We start from the raw sequence: 25181 nt of genomic DNA on the forward strand, positions 1-25181 counted from the left end.
TTGTAATGTTAGAAGTAGTTGGAACAGAAGTCGTAAAAGCAGTAATAATAGAAGTAGTAGTAGTGTAGTAATACTACTAATACTAACAGTAATGATAGTAGTACTAGTTTTAACAGTAGTAGTAATAGTACTAATACAAGTAGAATTAGTAGTAATATGAATTGTAATTCTAGTAGTAGTTGTAACAGAAGCAACAATAGTAGTAGTAGTAGTAGTAATTGCAATAGTAGTAATGGATGTACCAGTCGTAGTAGTAATAGGAGTACATAGTAATGGTAGTGGGAGTGAAAATAATAGCAGTAAAAAAATTAATAAAAAAATTAATAATAGCAAAAGCAGTTGTTGTAGCAGTAGTGGTAATAATACCAATAATACCAACAGTAACAATGTAATTAGCAGTAGTGGTAGTAGTATAGCATGTATATTTTTGTTCTTTGTAGTAGCAGTGGGAGTGGTGAAAAAAAGAGTTTAAATATGTTTTTTGTTTTTGTTTTTTTCCGTGGGATAAACCCATAACATCTTGTTAGCGAGGGGATCCCAATGCATTGTCTTTCTCTTTTTGTATACATTATTACTGGCAATAGCTTTTACATGAATCATAATTACCATGTTTCATGTTTCAAATTTGTTCTTTGTTTGCGGATGACACCACTGTCATCGGCCTCATCAAGGACTGTGACGAGTCTGCATATCGACAGGAAGCGGAGCGGCTGGAGCTGCGGTGCGGCCGACACGACCTGGAGCTGAACACGCTCAAGACTGCAGAAATGATCGTGGACTTCAGGAGGCATCCTTCGCCACAGCTGCCCCTCACGCTGTCCAGTGGCCTAGTGTCAACTGTCGAGACCTTCAAGTTCCTGGGAATTACAGTCTCTCAGTGCCCGAAGTGGGCGATCAACATCAACTCCGTCCTCAAAAAGGGCCAGCAGATGATGTACTTCCTGCGGCTTCTGAGGAAGGACGGCCTGCCACGGGAGCCGCTGAGGCAGTTCTACACAGCGGTCATCGAATCGGTCCTGTGTTCTTCCATCGCAGTCTGGTTTGGTGCTGCTACAAAAAAGGACAAACTCCGACTGCAACGGATAATCAAAACTGCTGAAAGGATTGTCGGTACCCCCCTGCCCACCCTCGAGGCCTTGCACGCTGCCAGAACGAAGACAAGAGCGTGCAAAATCCTCTCGGACCCTCCGCATCCCGGTCACCGGCTCATCCGGCTCCTTCCCTCAGGTAGGCGCTACCGATCAATGCAAACTAGAACTAGCAGACATTCCAACAGCTTCTTCCCTCTTGCAATCAACTTCTTAAACACCTAACCTGCAATTCCATTGCAACATGCTGGCAGTTTTTTTGGGGGTCTTGAGTTTGTTGTCACATTGCTGTCGGGCCAATCATACTTTACTCGTGCACCCACTGTGGTAGTCTTGCCACGCTGCACTATTTGCATATCTGTTGTTGACCAATACTGGCCATTCATGCCAGAGTAGCATCTGCAACATTTGCACAATCAACATTGTCCCAGATTATCGTACTACTCGCTTGAAGTCTTGGCGCCCTTTGCACAATGGTCATTGCACCGGACTATTGCTATATTAGTCATTCGAACTGCTCTAAGTGCAAGAGGACTCTGCATCTTTTTGCACAATTGTCCCAAAAAAAAATATTTTTATTTAAATGTACTTGCATTACCAGATAAATAGCAATCCTTTATTGCTCAGTGACTTTTTTTTTTTTTTTTTTTTTTGTCAATGTCTTTATGTCTCAAAAGTGTTCTCTGTCAATTGACTGTTGTCGTACTAGAGCGGCTCCAACTACCGGAGACAAATTCCTTGTGTGTTTTTTGGACATAATTTGCAAATAAAGATGATTCTGATTCTGATTTGTCATATTGCAACATCCGGAACAAAGATTAGCGTGGGCCTTTGTTGTCGTATACCGATTGTATGATACGTAACACCTCTGTTATCGTTGCTCACTGAGACGCTGACCAAGTAGCGGCGTTTGGAAGGAAAAAAAACAAAACAAAACAAAATCTCTGACTGTAGTGCTCATCTCCCACATGACTGCAACACTTTCACTGTTGAATACATAAAAGCGAGCCCTCATGTATTATGCATGCGCTCCTGAGCAGTTCACACGGTGCACCACAAACACACGTCGAGCAAATGTTCAATACAATTCCACAATTGACGAGCCATTTGTCTGTCACGAGCAGCTGGTGCTACTTTAATCCGGTGTTGTGGAGCGATAGAAGGTCGAGCTGATGAACCTTCATGAATAACTCCCCCCCGCCCCGGCCCCTCTTTCGGTATTGAGAGAGTCCTGTGAGTGCCTAAGAGTCATTTCTCCATACAATCTTTCCTCAGACATCCAAATTTCTCAGCTCGTTGGAATCCAGGTCATCCCTCGTGCGGAGAAACCCGGTGCGGCCCTTGAGCACCAGCTCCCCCACTGACCCTGCAGCCCTTCTAGAGGACGAGTGTACATTCCTTCCCGGGAGAAATCACAATACGTTAGATGCAGTCCACCTGCTCAATCTAACCAGATCCATTACAAGTGCTGTATTTGCCAGAAAGGCATGTCCGAGACGACCGCGGTTATCGGGAATCCTCCACATATTGTCATGCTGCCTAGAAATACGAGTTTAATTTGTTTTCTGACCAATGATCGAAACTCAAAAAATTCGTATCGCAAATCCTCTTGATTTTAGTCAATTAATCGGTTCCAGCCTCCCCAAAAAACATCAACAATGTTTGTAATGTCTTTTCTTAATAAGAAAAATAGCACTCTATAATATTGTATATTTGTTTTTAAAAATACAGTAACACATAATTAGATGTACAGAAGTGAAACTATTTTTTGCCGATCTTTTGCTTCACTTCCTTCTGTTGTGTGCACATGTTCCTCGGTAAGCCGCAGTAATATGAGTTGCCCTTTGCAGAGGATAAAGAATGCATGCCTTTGAGTATTGTTATATTATCTGTAAAATGTGTTACTTCGCTGTTTGTTTTCAAATATCCGTGGGTTATAACACTGTGACACAAATCCTATTCGTTACCATGACGACTGGGGCGAAGCCAGAGCGTTGTGACTAGGCAAGCGGTTCTCAAGCAGCCCAGTCTGCAGAGAAAAGCAAGCGTCCAAAGGGACAAAGTGAAAGGTTCATTTTCTGTGTGGAGGGAGCACCTAATTACCAAGCTGCAGTCAATTACATGTCTATTACTTTAGCAGATCAGTGTATGCGGTCCATGCAGCAGACACGTCACCCCCACCCCTTTGGCTGTTGCTTGAAAATAGCGCAGCTTCACCCGGCGTAACCTCCAGGTCGTGAGCGGAGAAACTTGATGTGTAACGGCTAGCTCACAAAAGATTGACTTGGTTGTTTAATTTCACACATGAAGGGTGGTCGGGCACGCTAGAGACCTAACTATTTACACACAGGCAATCAAAAAGGCAATTTTCCAGTTTTGTAAGTTTGCAGGAGTGTACAACTTCACTCTATCATGCTGAGAGCATTTTTCTAATAGTTTGTCGACTTTATTAAGCTACATAAGAATGTTTTCAATATGATGCAGTGCAGTTTCACACCAATGCAAAGAAAAAGAATAATTATACTGATAAATCCATGGGAAGGGTGTTCTTTGGGTGATATTCTGAATTTTTTTATTTGTTTTTTTCATCCTCCAAACACGGCAGTTTGAGTTGGTGCCAAATAGCCAAACTTCGGCTTCATCTGACCACAGCATTTTCTCCAAAGCGAGCCTTCTCTGAGTAATTTAGATGCGGGCCTGTCCACGATTGCAAGATTTCGGTTTTCCTGGTGATGAGGTGCTAATAGCCTTCAAATCATTAACCATCTCCTGCCCTGTACTTTAAGGCTGCTCCCTTAACTTTCTCGTGGAAATCCGCACTCCACGAGGCAGATATATCAATACCTCCAAAGCTGGGCATTTAAAAATATACAGTAAAGCTCAAGTTTATGGCCAAATCAGCAAAAAAAAAAAAAAAAAAGTCACTTAAAGATCTCTTTAGCTTACCTATGTGAAATAGCATTAGGTTGTCAGGAAGACAAACCTTATTTTCACTGACGTGTGTGGAATTAAATATCGATGCGGCTGTTTTATATTCATTGCATTCCAAAAGTGTTTCTGTACGCTGGCACAGAAGGTGTAAAAACAAATCTAAAAATGTATCTGTTAGCCGTTAGTCAAACAATTTTGAGGTTCTTTTTAGAGGAGACTTAATTACACCTGTAAAGATTTCCAATCGGAACCCTGATTTGGAACCAAGATTGCCGCAAATCTCCCGTCTCCCCATTAGCCGCCAGTGGCGAGATCTCATTTGGAACATTAAAAAACGTTTCTCCTCCGATCGATACGCCGCCGTTCACATTCACACAAGAGCCAGCAGCAGCACAGTAACGACTGAGTGCCTTTTAACCCTTTTGGCCAATTTGTTGATGCAAAAATAAGGAAGTAAATAAATAAAGAAAGAAGAGGTCAGACTGTTTGTCCTTGCTGTGATTATCTTTGAGCCACCGGCACGCTCCCTGGTCAAAGTTAATTTGCCAAAAGACGCAGCAGCGTGGAGGGAATATTCAGACGTGGTTCGGGGGAATGAGGGCGCACGGACAATAGGCCATCACGATAGGTGCGTGGGGGGCAGAGGTCAGCCTGGTAAATCACCCGCTCGTGACAGGAAAACAAATGCTGTCAGAATGGAGAAAGTTTGGACATAACAAACAAACAAAAGGACTAAAGTGATTAAATCCATAGACGCAGATATTTCTGATGATGGAACTCTGCAACTGCCTCCACCACTGCAAGGTTGATTGAAATGACAAATATTGAAGCCATAATTTGATTAACGGTTATGATTATGACTGTCGCACGGAAATGTTCTTTTCGAAATTTTACGATACTACATAAGGTGGCCTCTGCACTCTGCATCATAGCATACTGGTGAGTTACCAGGACTGTGCGCACTATACGAAAAATAACTTTTCTTTAAAAAAAAAATAATAAACCAAATGGTACACTATCTTGAAAATGCACATTTTCAACGGCAAACAGGAAATCCTGTTTCTCGTGTCTAGGTCAAGTCCAGTCTCAGGAATACCAAGTCAAAGTAAAGTTGAGTGTTTCATAAGTTTTACCCAAGCCAAGTCCTAAAATTGGTGACTTAACTCTGAATTGAGTCAGGTCATGTAACTCGAGTCCCCGACCGCTGATGTAAATCATCTCAACATGATAATTGACTGTAAGAAAACAACAGTTCCATCATTTCTGGGACCACAAGCAGATGTTCGGGGTCGTGTATGGGGGGGTTGTAATTAAAAATGTGTTCAAAATGAGTCTGCAACCCGAGGTTAGGGACTCTGTGACTGGACCTGACCCCGAGCAAGATGGGAGTTCAGAGAGCTGGTGAGTCGGAGCCAGCTGCTCACCGTTCGACTGAAGAGTTGTGACGACGCACTGAGAATATAGCGCAACAGATGATGGATAAGAGACTCATTAAGAAGCACGAAGACAAATGAATGAGAATAAAATTTGAAAGTGACTTTGCACACCATCTTAAAATCAACTTCAGTGAAGATAGCTGGATAAATGGAGAAGTGGGTAGGTTGCGCAGTCATGAATTGATGGGTACGTAGGTAGGATTACTAGGTCAGTTACTAAGTAATGAATGGGAAGAGTAGGTAGCGAGGGTAGGTGATTTGTGGATGGAAGGATGACGGAAATGTTGGTCAGCAGATTCGCTAGACGGAAGATGTGTGGTTTGGTACGTAGATATTCAGTGTTACAAAACACCAATGACAATGTTCAACTACAACAGGCATCAATTATTGAGATGACTCCCTTGTTTCACAAGCACACACGTGTTTCTCGTTCTTTTTCGCCACATGAGTTGCCAGCAAACATGCATGCGCGAGAACATGCACTGGTAGCGAAGCTCTGCAGGGAAACTGAATGGTCAATGTGTCGTTCAAGGACATTTTTGACAGCGCGTGTGTCTGCCTTTGATTATGTGGTCGCAAATCGGCCCGGCCGACCACCTGTCATCCTGATAAAGAACAAAGCAGCTCTTCATTAGCTATCAAGTGTAGATGGGTGAAAGGCCCAGTCCCGTGTGTGGGTGTGTGAGATCAATACATTTTTATTAAAGCACTTAGGCCTGCCATGAGCTAAAATCACATCAGTAGGAAGGCGATGGGACACACACACACACACACACACAAAAAGGCCAAAGGACAGAGGCCGCTAACGAGGACTGGCGTGAAGCCCAGCGCCCCCTTCAGACGATCAATAGCACTCTCCTGCTGCAGACATCGTATCCATGAATGCTGATTGACAAGTGCAAGCGCAGTCGTTCATTTTGTGGCTCATTATAACGCGGACAAAACCGGTGCGTCGGTATGACAGCAAAACAACACGGTGAACCTCACAGCACTGTTTGAATAGCAAACAGCACGGCTTGTTAAAAAAATACTTGTTGGTCGTTATTATTCATTCAAGGGCGTTGATTAGTGGCACGCGACACCTCAAGATCCGGTATCGATCCGATACCAAGTAAATTTGAGGCCATTGTGCCGATATTGGCAATACTGATCATCATCAAATTGCTGAATCTGGATGAATTTGAAAAAAGATCAAATCTGCTGTCCACAGGTGCACATACACTTGACATCACGCACAATCAGTGGTTTAGTGAGTTTTAAATTTCATATGGAGTCATTCCAAAATTAATGAAAAAAAAAAAAAAAGATATTTTGCGTCATGATGGAGCGCAGTGAATTTTGCTGATCATCATGATATTGATGATCAGCAAATATTAAAGAGCATTTATTAGTGTATACTGTTGAAGTTGCTATCGATGGGATACCAATACTGATACTTTTTCATATATAAGATGGCTGCATCATGAAATTGCTCAATTTGAATGATTCATAAGATTAAGCCATCTATCCACTTTCTATAGCATTTGTGCCAGTTAGGTGATGCTATGAATTAAAACTATAGCAGAAATACAGTATGGGCGATATCATAGCAGGGGCTTTTTTTCCCCCCCTCCATACATGTTCATGTCTTGAGGTCCACCCCCACCCCCCTTCCCCCTCCCCAAGTATGTGTGTTTCCAGAGAAATTATACAAAACTAAAACACTACTTCTCCCTTCAGCACACTTTGAGCCTTGAGTCTAAAGAAATATTTGCCTGTGTTTAATGGAACCGCAGCATAACTGGTATCAGTGAATATTCAATTCCAACATTAATAATGAAAAACACAATGGAATTCTCTAACATTGAAGAGAGCAAGTGAAGAAATACATTACTTTCATTTTTCCACTTATTTGTACTGCACCTGTCACACTTTTTTTGACTGCATTTATTTTCCATAAAACTAACACAAGGAAGACAAGGGGATCAAAAACACATTTATATAACCTGGTGGGTGAATAATCCTTGTGCTAGGGAATTTATTCCTATGATAGACCTTGCATTGTTCATATTTTTTTGCTCTCATGAAATAAGACAAGACACATATTTGAATTCAGCAGAGATAAGAACGCCAGAGTAGTTCACGAAGCACCAAAGAAGCTTGATGCATTTCTAGGTTTTATCCATCCCTCCGCGGTTTAACCGGGATGTTTCTCAGTGTCTTTCACACACTGTACATGCATTCTAATTACAATGCAATTTGTCCTGACCTGCAAACATTTTTTTTTTTTTTAATCTGTCCAGCTCTACTGGGGCTCACTATTGAGGGGGACAGTATATCCTTGATATCATTATATTGTACCTTGTCGTCCCCGCCTCCCATTGTCTGCGTTAATCACCAGAGTTACAACCAAACAATTGATTTAGCAAGCAGGTGGGGAGGCGTCGCTAATTAGCGTGTCCACCTGTCAGCCGCACGAGCGAATCCATCAAGGTTCACTTGGCCGCTCGAGGAAAAGATCCAGCCGCGGAATGGCAGTCAAAACAACGGCGCCCAGCAGAGACCTCATTTAGCAGAGTACGACGCACAGGGGAGCTGATCCCGTAAAACATCTCAACAGCGGACCCCCATTAAGACCCTCCTGTTGCGGGCCAATTTGACCACTGTTAAAGTTTGACAGTAACACAAGGGGCAAAAATGTCTACTTTAACCACTTTTTTTTTTTTTTTTAATATTGTACTCTCATTTTTCAATATGCACAATATAATCCAATTTTATAAACATTTTGAAGGTTAAGCATGCAGCGGGTCATATTGACCCTTGTTAAGGTGTCGTTGGGAGACTTGTTAAATCTGAACTCTTTTTGAATATTAGGCACTAATTTTCCAATATTCACGAAATCAATAAACTTTGAGTAAATTGTTGACGTAAAACATGCGGTGGGTCAGATTGACCCGTGTTCAAGTTTGAATGTGAGACACGGGGCTAAACAAGTGGCAGGACTGTATGATTTATTTTTTAAAATGGCATACACTCATTTTCTGTTTCTTGCAAAACAAATCAAATTTTATTCATATTTTTGATGGTTTGGTTGATGGCTTGCAGCGGGTCTGATTGACCCATGAACATTTTTGCTGTGTCAAAGGAACAGAAATAACAGGAGAGTTAATGAGCAAATCTTAATGCCAGTTGCTCTTTTCCCCTCAATTTTACTTCTGGTATTTTTCAATAATCATACACACAATAAAAATCTAGTTTGATGAAAGTTTGTATGGTTAAACTTGCAGCAGGTCAAATCAAACCATGAACCTTTTTCGTGTACCAAAGAAACAAACCTGAACCTAAGCAAACTAATCTTTTGTGCAAATGATGACGGTTAAACACGCAGCAGGTCATAACGACCCGCGAGCAATTTTTGGTGGACCGAAGAAACAAACTTAACCCTAATTGCTCATTTCCTTTCAAATTTATTTTGGAGTATTTTCCAATAGTCACAAAAAAATGTACACTGTGCAATGACAATAAAGATTAAGTCTACAATTTGGATTCTAAATATATATTCTTAGAATTCTAATTCTAAACATATACAGTAAATCTTACGAAAATCAAACAAGTCACATTAATCCATTAACGTTTTTGGTGTACCAAAGACAAATTCTATTTACTCATGTCCTGTCAAGGTATGAAACCAGAAAAGTGAGGCACCCGCTAGCAGTATTTTCATCACACCATCCTACTTTTTAGAATGAGACGTTTGAAATGTCAATGTGGGGGGGGGGGGGGGGGGGGGGAACAGAGCAACTACTTAGCATTCAAGACAAGAGACACCCTGTCAAAGGCAGCAGTGAAAACCACCCGTAATGACGTTCAAGTGACAGATGACAACCAAGGCAGTGCGGTAAATATGAGCACAAGGGAAATCAGATAACATCAATACGGCGGGAGCGTCAGCGTTACGGGAAGGGGAAGATGATGAAAAGAAACGGCGAAACGAAGCCCTTTGAATGTTAACGTCGCGGTAATTGGTATTCTTTTGACGACACTACATTCAAATCTACGGCGTAAAATTAGAAGCTGAAGACGACGCGAAAGTCATGCTTGAAATATCAATAGGCCCGTTACACAACATGACACGGGAAGACCGCGCTCACATGAGTCTGTTTTACGGCTACATAACGACACTACTGGGATGCTGAGTCATGCGCATACAAGCAACAAAAGGGCAAAATAGGCTCTCTTCTTTTACCTCGTGTTTTAATGAAATGACGGAATTTCGACACAACACACACACAGGAACTCATTATCATCCATGGACTCTTTGTAAAAGCACGACAAATTTTAGGAATGTACACCTGCGACGACAACAAAAAAGACGTTCTGTTTGGGTGGAGCTGTAAATAGGTTTGCAACAGTAACAGCGAAAAGAACAATAACAATACAGTGGTGCCTTGAGATACAAGTTTAATTTGTTCCATGACCACATTTGTAACTCAAAACACACAAGGAAATGCCAACCGTTCCAGTCCCCCACCACCCCCAAAAAAATAATTCTAATTTGTTTCTTAGTAAGACAAATTGCACTCTATAATATTGTACCTTAAAAATATATACAGTTATGATATAATAAAATATAATATTAAAAAACTAGTACACTGTTTGCCCCGTTTTTTTCTTGAATTTAATGGACATTGTGCTTCTGTTTGTGGTGTGCACGCCTTGGCCACATGGGGGCAGTATAATACAGACATACAAATGTACTTGAAGAAGACAATCACAACTGCTCAGTAAGCTCCAGAAATATTAGTAATTATTTACAGACAATAAAGAATATATGCCTGTGATTATTGTTATGTGATCTGTCTACATGTGTTGCTCCACTGTTTGTATTCACATACCTGTTTAAAGGGTTATAAGACCGCGACACCGATGCTATTCGTTAGCCTGTCAATGTTGTATCCCATTATGTGTTAGCATTATGCTAGCGGACTTTAAGGAAAAGTTATGTCATTGTTTTAAATACATAATACAACATTTGGGAATCAAAGTAAATTCCATATTGAACACTGAGTCTTGTTTTAATTGCCATCATGATCGAGCCTTGTGAATTCTACCTAGCAACAAGTGGCCGAGAAAATGTGTTGATTAACAATAATTGTGTTGAGTTTTTCAGGCATCAGTGGTTCCCAGTGAATCAGTGAATTTAAATTTTTTTAATTTTGTACGTATTTTTATTTATTAGTATTTTTATGTTTTTTGTCCTTTTAGTCTATAAGAACGCGTCTGATGACCAGTCAGTGATTCAGAGTTAAACACTATTGGTTGTGGTTTTTTTTTTAAACATTTTCATAATTATTACAGAAAAAATGTATTGGCTGATGAAAGTTTAACATGAATTTGTGCATGTTGGGAACAACAATGACTTATTGGGACTCGAGTGATGACAACACTTAACGACTGACATGTACAGTAGACTGGCCATTGGCCTCACGAACAGTGAGCGAAAAGCCTCCGTGTGAACTTGGACCGGCACAGGAAGCAAACTTGTTCATCTTCTGAGGCGTGAAGTAATTGCTCTGGCACTTCAAAAACCCAGATATAGCATGAATTCTCAATTCAGTAACACGCCGCACACCAAAAATCGTCCTTTCTCTCATCCGGCACACGCAGAAGTACATCAAAACATAAAATTAAAAAAATGCAGCAGACATAAATCCAGTAGGTCCAGGCCCCTATGAAATTCCAATGATTCATACAGTTTGCTCCACATTTCGGTAATCCACTTAGGTTCAAAGGCGCTACGGCTGTGGGGCCTGCTTTGGGGTTCTTTTTCCTGCCTGGTTTGGGGGGGGGGTCCACCTCCCACGCTCAGGGGCGGGTAGTGGGTGCTGGCGGGTGTGTGTGTGTGTGTGTGGGGAGGGGGGGGTTGGTGCTGCGGGTCTGGGAGGGACGGTCGGTGGTTGTTCGGCGTAATGGGTCCGACCTGCGGGAGCCATGCCTCTTAATCACTCACTTAGCACACACTCACACCATTCACTGTATATATTTTTCTCACTAAACACATCTGGGCACATCAAAGGGTTCCTGGGGGACTGGTATGGGATCGGGAGGGTGTGGGTGTCGGATCGGCTTTCAGCACGTCTGTGTGCCCTGCTTTTAATGCACCACATACACCTATCTATGGGGGGCGGTGGGTCGTGGGTGGGTTTGGTTGTTAGGCAGTATTGCCTGGCAGCCCTGCCCCCACGCCCTCGGCTCACTGACCTCTCCAGATTTTAATGCACCACAGCACTCGGGGGGGCACTGATACACGGGGTAGGGCCAATGACTGCCAGTCGGGGACCTGGCAGTCACAGTAACAGAGAGGGAGGTGGGTCTCCTGGGCCCCCCAGGCTGGTTGACTGCTTGCTGTTGGGGCTGACCTCTCATGGCACGCGGCTGCTCCTTGGTCCCCCCCTTATCGTTCCCTTGTTGAGTGCCCCTATCCGGCCTCCTTTCCAACAAACAAGGGACACTCTCCCGCCCTCGGGCTGGACGGGGACTGGCTACATTGCGGGCCCTGCGGGTTGGAGTGGGGGGTGTCTTGCTCTCCTTGAATGGTGGGGGGGTGCGGTGGCGGGGCGTGTGGGGTGGGGATGGGGGGGTGGCATTGGGTCCCTGCGGACCCCCCACCGGGTGGCCAGTTGTCAGGGCGCCTCGGTGGGGCAGGCAGCCCGCCCCGGGTCCCTCGGTGCGGGACGTGTCCCCTCCGCCGGGCTGCTCTCGGGTGGACCCCTGGGCCTGTTCCCGGCCCTCGATTGATTGGATGGGGTCCTCAGCCGCCGCAGTGCGGGCACAGCAATTACAGGGCACTTCTGTCAGTCTTTGTGCATGTAAAACGGTATCAATTTACTTTGCAGACACTCACCCCCAGGACTCTTTCACTGGGTGTGGGGTCACGCACTTACTGCGACAAATAACTCATGAATTTGCAAATCACGTGTATCCCCTCACTTATACTCTCGTCCTGTAGACTTTTATAATTCACATAATTAATGCCACCGCACTTCATTTGTACAGTCGGGTTCACGACCCTTGTCCTGCATGTATTTCTCCTGTCCTTGTCCTGTTCCATCTTGTCCTGTGCTTCCCTCACAGAGTGTAGCACGACATCCCCGTGCAACACTCATATTTAATGTTTCATTGTTGTAGATAATGTAATGATTAACTTTTCTCATCCTGTTTACAATTAGTGCTTTGTCTTTGTTTTTCTCACCCTTCTAGAAATTTTGTTCTGTTCGACTGATCCAGTCTGATTCTCAATAAACCTCAATTATAATACCGCAGCGGAAGCTTAAAAACTCCACTGTGACATAGTGAAAACTGTTCCGACATAAAAGGGATACAGATTTTCCATTCTGCATGACCTAACAGCCAAACAGGACAGAAAGAAAAAAAAAAAAAGGCACTATGCTGATCGTAGCTCATAAAAAGTATATTCCTCAGCTAAAAGCCTCCGAGTGATACTGAAAGAACTGCCAACTGCGGGAGTTAAAAACGTGGGGGTGAATGTCAGTAGGCATTAAATATTACAGACAGCTAAAACAATTCAAGAAACATTTAAAAGACAGACACAACGAAGGCGTTCGCCGATGTTGCCTGCTGAGAAACTTAGCACCAAACCAGGCTTTAATTGAATTAAAGTATTCAGAAAAGAAAGATTTCCGAGGCTGTAAACCTACTGAGCCGACAATCAAGCGTGGAATGTAAGAAAGAGGCAGGGGTGCGTCTACTTTTGCTTGATGAATGTCGGAGAAGGAGGGGGAAAAAAGCCTCCCCGACAGCTTTGCATTTGACTTGAAAAGCCTTCATTTCATGCACTTTATCATGCAATTTATTTCAAGTCAAAACTAGACAGATATCTTATGCTTTTCGTTAGTCAGATGTGCCAATGTTCCAAATACTGGCATCAATATGCAGGATAGAATATTGATACTTGAACTAAATATGTTAGCGCACTACAGTGACGATGAGAACTTAAAGTAGACAGGCTACAAGATCTAATGTAAACAATACAGTGATGTTCTAACACAGTCTGTTGTCTATGGAGCCATTTAAAATGATCAGAAAATCAAAATGAGAAAGACCATCATTAATAATAAACAAAATTTTAAATGGGATGTCTGTCAATGGTTAGGTGTTTCAATGACATCATCCTCTAATTTAGTTCGTATTACGCATCACAAATCCGAAATATTATTTCCATATACAGTACATTTCTGACATGCATATACTGTATGTGGCTTAGATAGCCACTACGGAACTGGATTTATATTTCATACAGAGTTCAGATTCAATAGCAAACTGAACATCTGAATGTTACGATTGAATCCTGTGAATTCTGCCTGGCAACAAGTGCCAACTAAAAAGAAAATGTAGTTTGTCCACTTCTGCAGATTGGGTAGCGTTGCAAGTTGAAACAATATTAAATTTTTTTTTTTTACAAATTCCAAACAAAAAAGGATCTATAGCAAAACATGTCATAACTATTACCAGTGGCAAATTATGGCATGTGCATTCTGTGCGGCTGCACGTGGCGGCATTGGTGAATTAACACAAAAATGGAATAAAATGGATGATATTAAAGAAGGTATTACTATTGTTGTCCTGTACTGTTATCCAAACCATCAGGGAAAACACACAAAAACTGTCAATTGGGAAAAAACAAAACATTTTTGAGTAGAAACACGGGACTGTTATTTATTGTGTCTTAGTTTCCCTGTGAGAAAAAACAAAGAATGACTCCTCACCTTGTGAGAGACTCAAATAAAAGTTCGGGAGTGTTGCTGGCTCATCAAACTGGTTGTCCGTACAGGTCAGATTGCTGGTTGACTTTTCTTGTTTCACGCGCTAAGGATGATCTTTAGCGAGGTGGAATACAAAAACGGATGAGTCGGCGCTCCCGTCCCGCCGAGCCTACCGGTTCATCTGGCCGGCGTGATGCCGGAGCCCCGGCGCTTGCTGATTAATCCCCCCCACCTTACAAGTGAGCAGCCGCTACGGTTATCCAACACAAGGACGAGTGTGTTGTCTAAGCTCTTAAAACGTAGTAATGGATGTTCACAATCGCAGAACCACCCCGGTGGGTTTCTCTTTTTTATTCACATGCGATTTTCTCCTCCTAATAGCGTGAGACACCGCCAGCGCATTTGTCACCATCTAATTTCCAACATTGCGAGGTTGAGTACACTCGCAGGCATGTTAGTCGTTTTGCCGCTGATTTACTGTAGGCACTCGAATGTCTCCTGACTGTTTCCGTCCTCGCGATGGTCTAACAATGCCGACGCTGATGAAAAGTAGTTTTGCGTCATTTAGTGCTCATCCAACAACGATGATGTCAAGCGAAAATAAAACTTGCCGCTTAGAAACAACAACAAATCATTAAAGCAGTGCCGAACAGGCCTTTGTACCGGCTTTTTCATTGCAAATCTTCGAAATGATCATGAAACTTTGACAGCATACTGCGCCAACATTAGATGGTGTGGACAAGAAATGTTCGTAGTTTAGCATCTCCCATCTGTCTGATACCCTCTTCCGAAATTCCCGAAAGCTGTTTATTTGTCGAAGTACGAGCCCCGGAATTTGCCCTAAATGGCAGTTTGAACCCATGATGGGTGACTTCCTCGTTTCCAGGCATAGGTCTATGAGATATTTTTGCGCGTCGTGGTATGATAGACAAGTCTATCAAATATTGTGTTGATCTTTGAGACTGGTGTCAGGGGCTGACTTTTTGTAACTTCTCAGGGGGGACTAATGAGTGAGTTCTTGAGAGTCGTGTTCAAGACCCCTAAAATACAGTCTATTTCACCAAGTTATACCTGCTAGCAAAAACTCACGAGTTTGTGTGTAACCAACATGATGATCAGAGAATGGATGAAAAAACAAGCTATTTTCTCAACTTACCAGCGGGTGCTACAGAGACCTTAAATGCAGAGGAATATTCATTCATTCGCCGCCGTGGACGGTTATATTCGTCAATTAGAATCCAAACGTTTACTACCGCTGCCAAATATATTCGTCAAGTATGTTTTTCAGCTGCTGGGCTTGGAAGAGCGTCTCGCCCAGCTTGTCTGTTAAATTCACATTTGTAAATCACTGTAATGTCTAATCGAGCCACGGAGATGGCAATGTTGCATCACTGTGGAGTTCAGATGAAAAAAAAAAAGATAAAGATTAGGGGGGAATCTCGACTTGTCACGTCAATTATGAGGGAGGGAAATGCCAACACAGACGTCGGACACGTTTAGCCACCTCACATTAGAACAGAGTTTGTATATGTATGCTAAAAACAAAGTATGTGGCGCGGTAAGTGGAAAGATGTGTGTGTCGCATTCGTGAGAAAAGCTGACACAGTTCCTTAATTGAATGAGGAATGGCATGTAAAAAAAAAAAAAAAAAAAGCCACAGACATTCAACTTGAGCCATGCGGTGACTCACGTTTTTAGATGTATATCTGTAAATAGATTATTATTTTGTTGTTGTTGTTTTATAGTTTAAGGCATCACCAAAGGAAAAGAAACCAGTGTTATTGGCAAAATCAACCCATGTTCTGCTGCTGCTTACTTAAGGGCCTGTCACACTGGCGGAGAAGTCAAGCGACTCAGGACACCAAAATATTGCTGGCGCTCTCACCGGGGCGATGTTTCGCAGAGACCAATTTGCCAAGAAGTCACTGCAACGCCGCAGAGTCACCGGAGTCTCTCGAGTCGAGACTTGAAAAAGTGTCTTCATGTTTTTAAATAGAGAAACACTACCAATCATTTAAAAATAGAAATGAGTAGAATATTGGTGCATCATAGTGAAAGTAGCCTTTTTTGGGGGTTTGTTTTCTTTTCATCGGCCATGGCAGTTGGAGTGATTCCAGTGATTTGCGCATGTTTGGTGAGCGCAGCTGAGCTCTGGCTCCCAGCCAGCGGGACACCGCTAACGAGTGCGCTCTTGAAAGGCTTTTCAAGTCACGATCGATAGGCCACCGTGCCAGGCCTTGCCACGCGCGCCTCGGCCTCAAACCGCAGAGCGCCGGCGCCTCTGTCCGCCGCTCTTTTCATCTTGACACGCCGGCGTAGCGCTTATCTGTCGGGTCTGCTGGTAAATGGCCGCCGTCGCTGCACGCTAACCGCTTTCAGCTCGTGCGGGTTTGAATGACTGACAGAGAGACGGCCTGGAAGGAGGACACCTGTTACTGTAGTCGAGAATAACGAATGTATCCTGATTTTGCTTTCAATTAGGTAATAATTTACCAAATATTCTTTGTGGTCTGCAGTAACGTGTTTCTGCATGGTAGTTAAATAACCACAATGTCGTGATATAGCAGCCAATGACATTGATTTGCTCAACTGCAAAGAGCAACATGCATCTCTAAGGTGTCAGGCATTTATTTTTATTTTACTAAAAACTTCATGTATAAAATATAAAACAATTTTCAAAATAGACTATGTCATCGTTATTAAGCTCAAATATTAATTTACTCATCTGCAGCGAGCCCCAGGCATCTCTTATTTTTGTTCAAATTTATTATAGTTTAAAAAAAAATAGTATTATCACATAATGATGAATTCCAAACAATATTATATATTGAACTGCACAGAGCACCGGGCAGTTCTAAATTCCAAGTACGGCTTTTGTTTTCGATCTTATTTTACAAATTTGCACACCCAAATATGTTATCCTCAGAACTGTAAGGCAGAAGTGCTTACCACCGCCGGCTGTGCAGAGCATAACTTAAACTCCTCTTAAGTTTTTATTTATTTTTCTTACAGCTCTCCATCTGAGGCTCTGTGTGTATTTATATGATTATTCCACAACATCTGAGAACATTTGGGGAATAGTCTTTTGTAAACAACACTTCTCTCTTTAAACGTTTTTTTTACTCTGTTGGAAATCAATTTATCACAATCGCCTTTACAGTTATTCCTTCCGGTTTGATCACGTAAATCCTAACAGACGTTTTCGAGCGCTCGTCCGTAGGCAGGGCACCCTGCTCGGAAGCAACTCCGCATCAGGTAGTTTCCTAACTAATCCCGCTCTATCGATACAGGCTGATAGTTCCTCTCCGGAGGAAGAATGTTGAGCGAAATAAGTGAAATAAAAGCACAGCCTGTGAAACGCTGGCCTCCATCTTCTCCCGCTGCGCTCCGTGACTTCCTCGGGAATGGAGTGCAGTCGCGACTTGTCCACGCTCGGACCATAAAGGCAACGACCAAGGCGGTGCATCGACTTTATGAGAATGGAGCGCGGGATAAAATGTAATAGGTGGAACTGCCGGAGTTCTCTTCAAATTACCTTTTTCAGGTTTTTATCTAAGGTTTGACGATGTTCTTTTTTTTTTTTTTTTAATGACGTCCTGGGGCGGCTTGCGATTCAACATGGAGTGCAGACCAAAATGACTGCAAAACAATCTCATCAACTAAAGGTGGGCTTACACTATGCCAGCGTTTGCCAACCTTTATTGAATACAAAGTACCTATTTTACATTAAAAACATCTCACAGCACAACATGAAACACAGATATATCGTGAAAAATATATATTCGGAAATTATGATCATGTGTGGTGGTAGTGGTAGTAGTTCTGCCTGTCACTATACATTGCTGACATAGATAGATGAAGCAGACTGAACGATCAATCAAGTGTGAAATTAAGCAACCAAGTATATCTTTTGTGAGCTGCCTATTTTGGGAAATGCCTATGTAAACGAGCCGTTCAGAATGTTGTCAGATTGTGATGTAACAGTGTGGCAAATTTACATAATTCCTCCCCCACACCAAGTGGGTGGGTGTAGATTTGCCATTTTTAGATCTGTCATGTCAAAACGGAAAGGTACGCAGAACTGCAGTGCTCAGATTAGCGATGTGGGTTAGGGTGGATTCATGTTTGGCACATCTGCCACAATAATCGGCAAGTGTAATTCAGTGCTGCCTCCACAAGTGAAAATACGATCCGTGTTTTTACTGTCTTTACGGGCGCTCATTTTTCTCTTCACACTCCACGCTACAAGTGCTAGCTGTTCGCCTTGTTGCACCCACCTAGCTCCGCCCCCTTCTGCATTGGGAATGGGGTGAGCATTGGCTCGTTTTCCACGATACAGGACCACCCCTTCAAAACAGGCTGAGTTCAGACAAAATCTGGTATGCGGTGAGCAGTGGCACATTTGCATGACATCAAATGGCTCCCTCTGTTTTGATTAAAAAATGAGCTAGGGACTGTTTTAAATTGTGAGAAAAATGCACATTCGGTGTCCTTTAAACGTAAACACGCACAGATAAATGCACAGATGAATCAAAACAAAAAGTGTGGAAAAAAACAAAGATGATAGATCTAGCATTTGTGGCAGCCTTTCATATATATATCACCACCACCGGCAAATTAATTCAAGAGCACTGTGCAGAGGAATGAAGCTCCCGTGACCATTTTGAAAAGGGAGCGGCCTTGAATGTCCTCCTGGTGCTCGGCTCCAACCAAGCAAGGCCCGTTAACAGCGCCACTATTGACTAACTTTAAAGGAGGCTTCTCTAATTGGAAGATAAAGGAAGGCTTTTAGTGTGTAAGACAAAATTACTGCCATGCAGTTAGCACCTCTCCGCTGATTGCATTCATTAGCTTGAATCGCTATCATCCCCCTCTCCTTTGGTGTATATCAAAATCCTCGCCCCCTCACCCCCCAAAAAAACACCTTATCCCGTTCCAGAATAGCTGGAAGTAACTCATAAAGTGTCGAGGGCTAATGGATTTACATTTGAGTTGCGATTAGAGACTCAGCGCTGGGATAACGGCTGCCGGCGGATTTGCTCGCTAACGCCGTTTGCATCCAACCTGACACAATGAAACGCAGACGAATAATAAGTACTGTGGCGCTTGCCTGAAGCCACAACAAAGGCACGCAGAGTAAACATACTTTATCAAATAAAGTAGTGCTTCCCCTCATTTCGGTAACGACCGTGACATTGGGTTGCAAACAATGTAAGCAGCTGTTGTGGCGAGAACTGGCTAACCAGGGAACATGGTAAATGGCGTGCAAGCCAGTCAATTAAAAGTCGTACAGTTGAACGATGTCAGTTTGTGAACCAGGCAACAATTCGACCCGTTCATTGTGCTCCGAGATGTAGTTGATGCACTTTCATGACCTAGCTTGCTAAACAGTTAGCAGTCGATATCGGTTGTCAGTTCTTGCATCGATATACTATCACAAAAAATGAAGTTACAAAAAGTCATTTTGTACCATGTCATTTTGTAAACATGAGAACAATTTAGCATTTTTCATGTTCTAAGATGTACGTCCTTAATGAACACAAGGTACTGAAAGAGCTTAATAGCTTTATAGCTAATCACGTTTATCAGTTCTTTGTTGGATGTTGGACAATAATCAATAAAGGTTGGAGGGAGTATGACTGCGAAGTCAATTTGTAAACAAGACAAGAATTAAGCCAATTTATCACGTTCAAGGATGCAGTTAACGCACGCTAGCTTGCTACACTGTCAACAAGTTTATCAGTTGTTGCTTTGATAATAATGAATAAAAGTTGCCTGTGCTCTTTCGGAAACATGGCGCCAAAGTTTTGCCTAAATAGGAAGTAGTACAGTAATTGGTCCAAGTACGTATGTTAAATTACTTCTCGACTGAGAGACAAGCTTTATATATTGGGGAGGAGCTAAGTTTAGCCTGGGTTGTTGGGGGAGGTTTCTTCGGGTGTATTTTTTTTTTTGGTCAAATCAAATCATCTGTAAGCCATTTATTTTTTAAGGGTAATGTTGTAAGATTAGTTCGAAATGATATTAACGTGTTTTCGGATCAGAGTTTATGGGATATTTACGGTTTAAACTATTACCACAGGTCATTATAAACATATTTTTACTCAGAGTTTTACTGTAGTTCAAGAGTCAAGTGCATTTCAACTAAGCGTGTGAAAAGAACCATTCGGATTCTCCGTCCCCTCTCGCTTGGTTTCACAAGCACACAAAAAGCATCCAAGGCCGCACACGGCCACTCCGTGCGCATCTCTACAGCTGCCATTCACACGGGCATCGCCCTGGACATTTGACGGTTTTCTAATCTCGGGAGCTGCCACAGCGAGACGGGGGGCCGACTCACCTCTGTCAACCCCCACAGTGCGCCTCAAGCAGCATCCATGTCTCCGTCTCAATCTCCGTCCGTCGTCGCCGTTTGTCGCCGTGGCGCCCGTGTCAGCACCGACTGACCGCGGTGTGTGTGTGTGTGTGTGTGTGTGTGTGTGTGTGTGTGTGTGTGTGGTGGGGGGGGGGGGGGGGGGGGGGGGCACCGCGTCAAACCGGGTGTATGAGACCATCATAGTCGCTTCACTTTGTCTTGAAGATGGGACAAAAATGGCCACAAAATACAAGTCTTAAAAATACAAAACAAGAAACAAAAGTCATGTCATTAGGAGTATATCAGTTAATATAAGCAACACTAGTGTATTTATACTACTTACACCTTTAGAATTAGATTTCACATTTTAAGATAAACTTAAAACAAAGTAAGAAAATCTCAATTACAAATTGTAATACCTTGTTAAGATTTTTGAGTTACAAAAAATGAAATGCTCTGACACAAAAACTAAATATCTGGGCAGACTAAGAACAAGCATATGTTTTAATCTAATCTTGGTTAGATTTAAATTTTTCCAGTCGCGAGTGGATCGTTACTTTGTTATAATGTAATGTACGGAGTGCCGAGAAACTTGAATAATACATGTGCATGTCTTAAGCAGATGATTGAAAAATGTATTTCAACGAAACTGCATTCGTGTTAAAATCAGGAGGCGAAATTAGCCACTGAACTCTGAATTATGCCAATTGCAGTTACTTTGTTTAAACCAAGTTCTGACAACTTTTGGTCATGAACATGATGTTTGAGCAGATGATTGATAATGTATATTTTTGTGTCTGATGTACTGTAGGCGTTTGCATGCAAAAATCAGGTGACTGATTGATGTGTAGACTCCTGTTACTTTGTTGTAATGAAACAAGTTTGTGGAACTTTGGGTAAACGACTTGATGGTTTGAGTGGATGAGTGGCGATAAAGGTGAATTTCTTTTGCCTGATTTATGCATTAAGGTCAACACCAGGCAGCAGAATTACATCCTGATTGTAGACACTTTGTTTTAATAAACCAAGTTGAACAAGCTTGAATCATGAACTTGATGGTTTGCGCAGATGATTGGCAATTCAAGTACTGTAGCTAAATTAGCTATTCAAATGTGAATTATGCACCAGTTGCAGTTACTTTGTTTTGATAAAGCAAGTTTTGACAATATAATTGGGTCATGAATGTGATGGTCAGGATTCCACTTTGTTATATTTGTATCTTGTCAAGCTGATTTCTGGGCAAAACTTAACTCTCGCATATTGCTTCATTTAAAATGTCTAAAATAACGGGAAGCCTTTGAGAACGCAATGACTCGTCTGCTCGTGCTTTCTTTTAAACAAGATCAAGCAAATAACGTTGGATCCTGTCATTAATTTGGGCTCCAGAGGATCTTTCATGCATTACCACTTTAAAATGAATAAGAGGGGAAAACAGCCCAATGACATTTGCATATGAAAGCAGGGGGGGGAAGGAGACAAAAGCCCCATGTAGCACAAAGTCTGACTGGAGAGTATGCCATTAGGGTGCATCACACACTTTCACAAAGCTCACACCATAAGCAAATATGGAAATATTGCACTGAATTTCAAATGAGAGCTTGTGCACAGTTGCGTGCTATTAATAAGGGTGCCTGGCCCTTGTGTGGGTGTGGGTGTGTGTGTGTGTGTGTACCTCGATATCAACCTGACGAGTCATTCTGATCACAATTTACAGGAGCATCCAAGAGCTGCGCTGCTAATGACTTGTATTTAAAACTGCAAGACAGTTCATGACCTATAAACGGGCTCTGCAGCATTCGTTGTTTCTTTTTTGTTGTTGTTGTTTTTTCGTGTCTCGATGCACCACGCAGCCACGCCGGGAAAATGTTTTCCTCCCGTCAACATTTCACTGTTTGCCCTCTCAGTCAAAAACAAGCTTGAATGCATTTTTTTTTTTTTTCATATGCACACGCACACACATACACACAGATTTGCTGAAGAAAAGAAAAAAAGAAAAGAAAAAACATCCAAGTAGAGTTGGACAAAGTTGACTACTGAAAAGACTGTACAATTTATTATTTTCTAGCGGCAAAAAAATTGCAACAACAACAAAAATCCCACAAACGCGATACACGTAATGTGATAATAACCAGAGTCCAAAAAATAAATAAAAAATGGACACACGACACAGGAAACCATCTCATTGCAACTCTGTCCAGGCTGCTCAGCACATCATGGCGAACTCAATGTTATGAACATTTTCCAGAGCAGGCTGCATGCAATTAGACATACAAATATCTAGGTGAAGCAGCATGTGGTTGTTTTTGCATGTGCTGTTCCGAATAACTGTAAACAACTGTACGTTTGTGCTGTCGAGGTGGCTTATATTTGCATACACGTTGCTAGTGATGACCAAAATAAACACACTCCCGAACGTTAGATTAGCCATCAACCATATAAAAAAAAAGAAAAACATGTTTTAAAGGACCTCGAAGCAGATATCTGTTTTGTTGCTAAATACATTAAATATGTTTGAAGCGCTGAAAACATATGCAAGGACTTAGAACAATATAGTGCTGACTTGTTGAGCTATAGCTTAAGCATCTTTTTCACCGTTTGAATTTTGAACATCAACACTACCAGCCACTACCAGCCAAACTCTGCAGTGCTTTTTACGACGGCTAGTTTTGTAAACTTTGACCAGAGACAACATGGCTATCACCCCCTCGGTATGTCTGATTCCTTTTGGCGCAGCCATTTGACTTGTCCACAGCGTCTGAGAGCTGAGAGGTGGCCTTTATTATTCAAGTTTTGACACCTGATTTTATATACTTGGAGATTTATTTTCATTTCTTCAAATTTGGCAGGCTTGTTCATAATGTAGTGTCAGGGTGTGTATTAGGAGATATGTCCCTTTAAGAGGCGGGGCCAGGTAGATTGGTGCGCAGATTCAAACCCCCGTCCACCGTACCACCTCGTCTTCTAACATAGCACTCATGGTCAACTTTGGAAGGTCCACTGTACATACAGTGTCGTGAAAACGTATTGGCCAAAATATCTTCGCAGAGATGTGAAAGACTTGATTTCAGTTGTTGCTGCTGAAGATGGCCCATGGGCTATATTTGTCTGATAGTTACAAATGTTTGACAATCTTACAAGTTAAAAGTGGGCAAACGATGGAAAAATATAAGAACTTGACCAATAGCAATGCGCCAATACTTTTTCACAGCACTGTAAATAACCCGATTTGACCCTGTGCGTCACATCATCAACCCAAATCATGACCAAAGCAGATCGTGCGGCCAAAAGGTCCTTGTTAGCACGCTCGCTTCCGCTCCAGACCACTTTGGCCCATTCCCCGCTTCTTCCCTCGCCACTCTTTTATGGCTAGCTAACGGATGTAGATGGTGCTCTGGGGGTAAGGAGGTCGGAAGCGGCGGTCTTTTTAAGGCAGCGATGTGAGAGCGCGGCACGCGCCGGGCGTGGTCGTGGTGAAAGCTCACCTTGACTTGACCTCTGCAGAGGGCGGGCGTGATTAGTAAAACGTGTCACTGGGGTTAGGGGGTGTGGGAGCGCACTCGCTACTAATAACCCACGCAGCGGCAGAAAATTCACAGGCGAACAGGCGGCGACATAAGACAGCGGATTAACTGATTTAGCCAATATGTTTGCAGTCGAACAAATGGGATTTACAGGAGCACTGTCACTGTCAAAAAACACGCTTGGATGGCCCATTTAAGGCTGGATTTATACTGCATGCTTCAAGTGGCATAATTCACAATTTTTTGCTCTCAAGTGGCACAATTGAGATGTGTATCTTCGTTAATAGAAAAAAAAACAACAACAACAAAAACATGCTGAACTGTATATCTTCAGATGGGGAACAGGCCTCTTTTGAATGTGGGGGGGAGGGGAAAAAAACGGATGAGTATCGGGCGCAGCATAAACGCAAAAATCGGATATAAGTTGGGCGCCCGATCCTGGTGGGAGTTACGTTTCAGATCCACCCGCCCATGTAAAGTGAATTCAGAGATATGCTTCTAAATACATTATACATGTTTGAAGATAATTGCTGAAAACATGCTAAGAGTGAGAACTGCACAAGACTGAATTGTGGAGATACAGCTTTAAACTGTTTTCCTGATATTTTTTTTGGAGTAGAACACGTGCCAGTATTTGAAAACGGTCACAAATTTGTCCTAAAAGGTTGTGCAATCATGTATAATGCATTTTTTAAAAAATGCTGTAGGAAGCCGGAATACCTGGAGAAAACCCACGGATTCGAACCCCCAACGCAGATTTGAACAGATATGATTCGAAATGCTCTGGTGTTTTTACTTTAGCATCGCAAAACCCACTAAACGGTTTGCGCCCTTCGGCGTATATAAACTTAATGCTATGGATCAAAACCAAACCTTCTGCGATCTCATTATTTAGAAGGAACAAGAGTAATATCAGTTTATTCTGCTTGCTTTTATCATTTGCTTCATCTGAGACACACACACACACACACACACACACACCTACACACACACCTGTGTTCCCTCCAGGTGCAGCCTTTCCGGTCATTGATCAGGCCCTTTTTGATCGCCCGACCCATCAAAGTGTTTGGTTGGCCGGTGGCGGTTTG

At 42.4% G+C, this 25181-nt stretch overlaps 1 protein-coding gene across 2 annotated transcripts in view; it reads right to left on the bottom strand.

Moving 5' to 3' along the window:
* Positions 1-25181, bottom strand: part of tafa3a (TAFA chemokine like family member 3a) — a 77513-nt gene that overhangs the window by 9482 nt on the left and 42850 nt on the right. The window lies entirely within an intron of this gene.

The sequence above is a fragment of the Phycodurus eques genome, chromosome 10 (genome assembly GCF_024500275.1).
Source record: "Phycodurus eques isolate BA_2022a chromosome 10, UOR_Pequ_1.1, whole genome shotgun sequence".
NCBI lineage: Eukaryota > Metazoa > Chordata > Actinopteri > Syngnathiformes > Syngnathidae > Phycodurus > Phycodurus eques.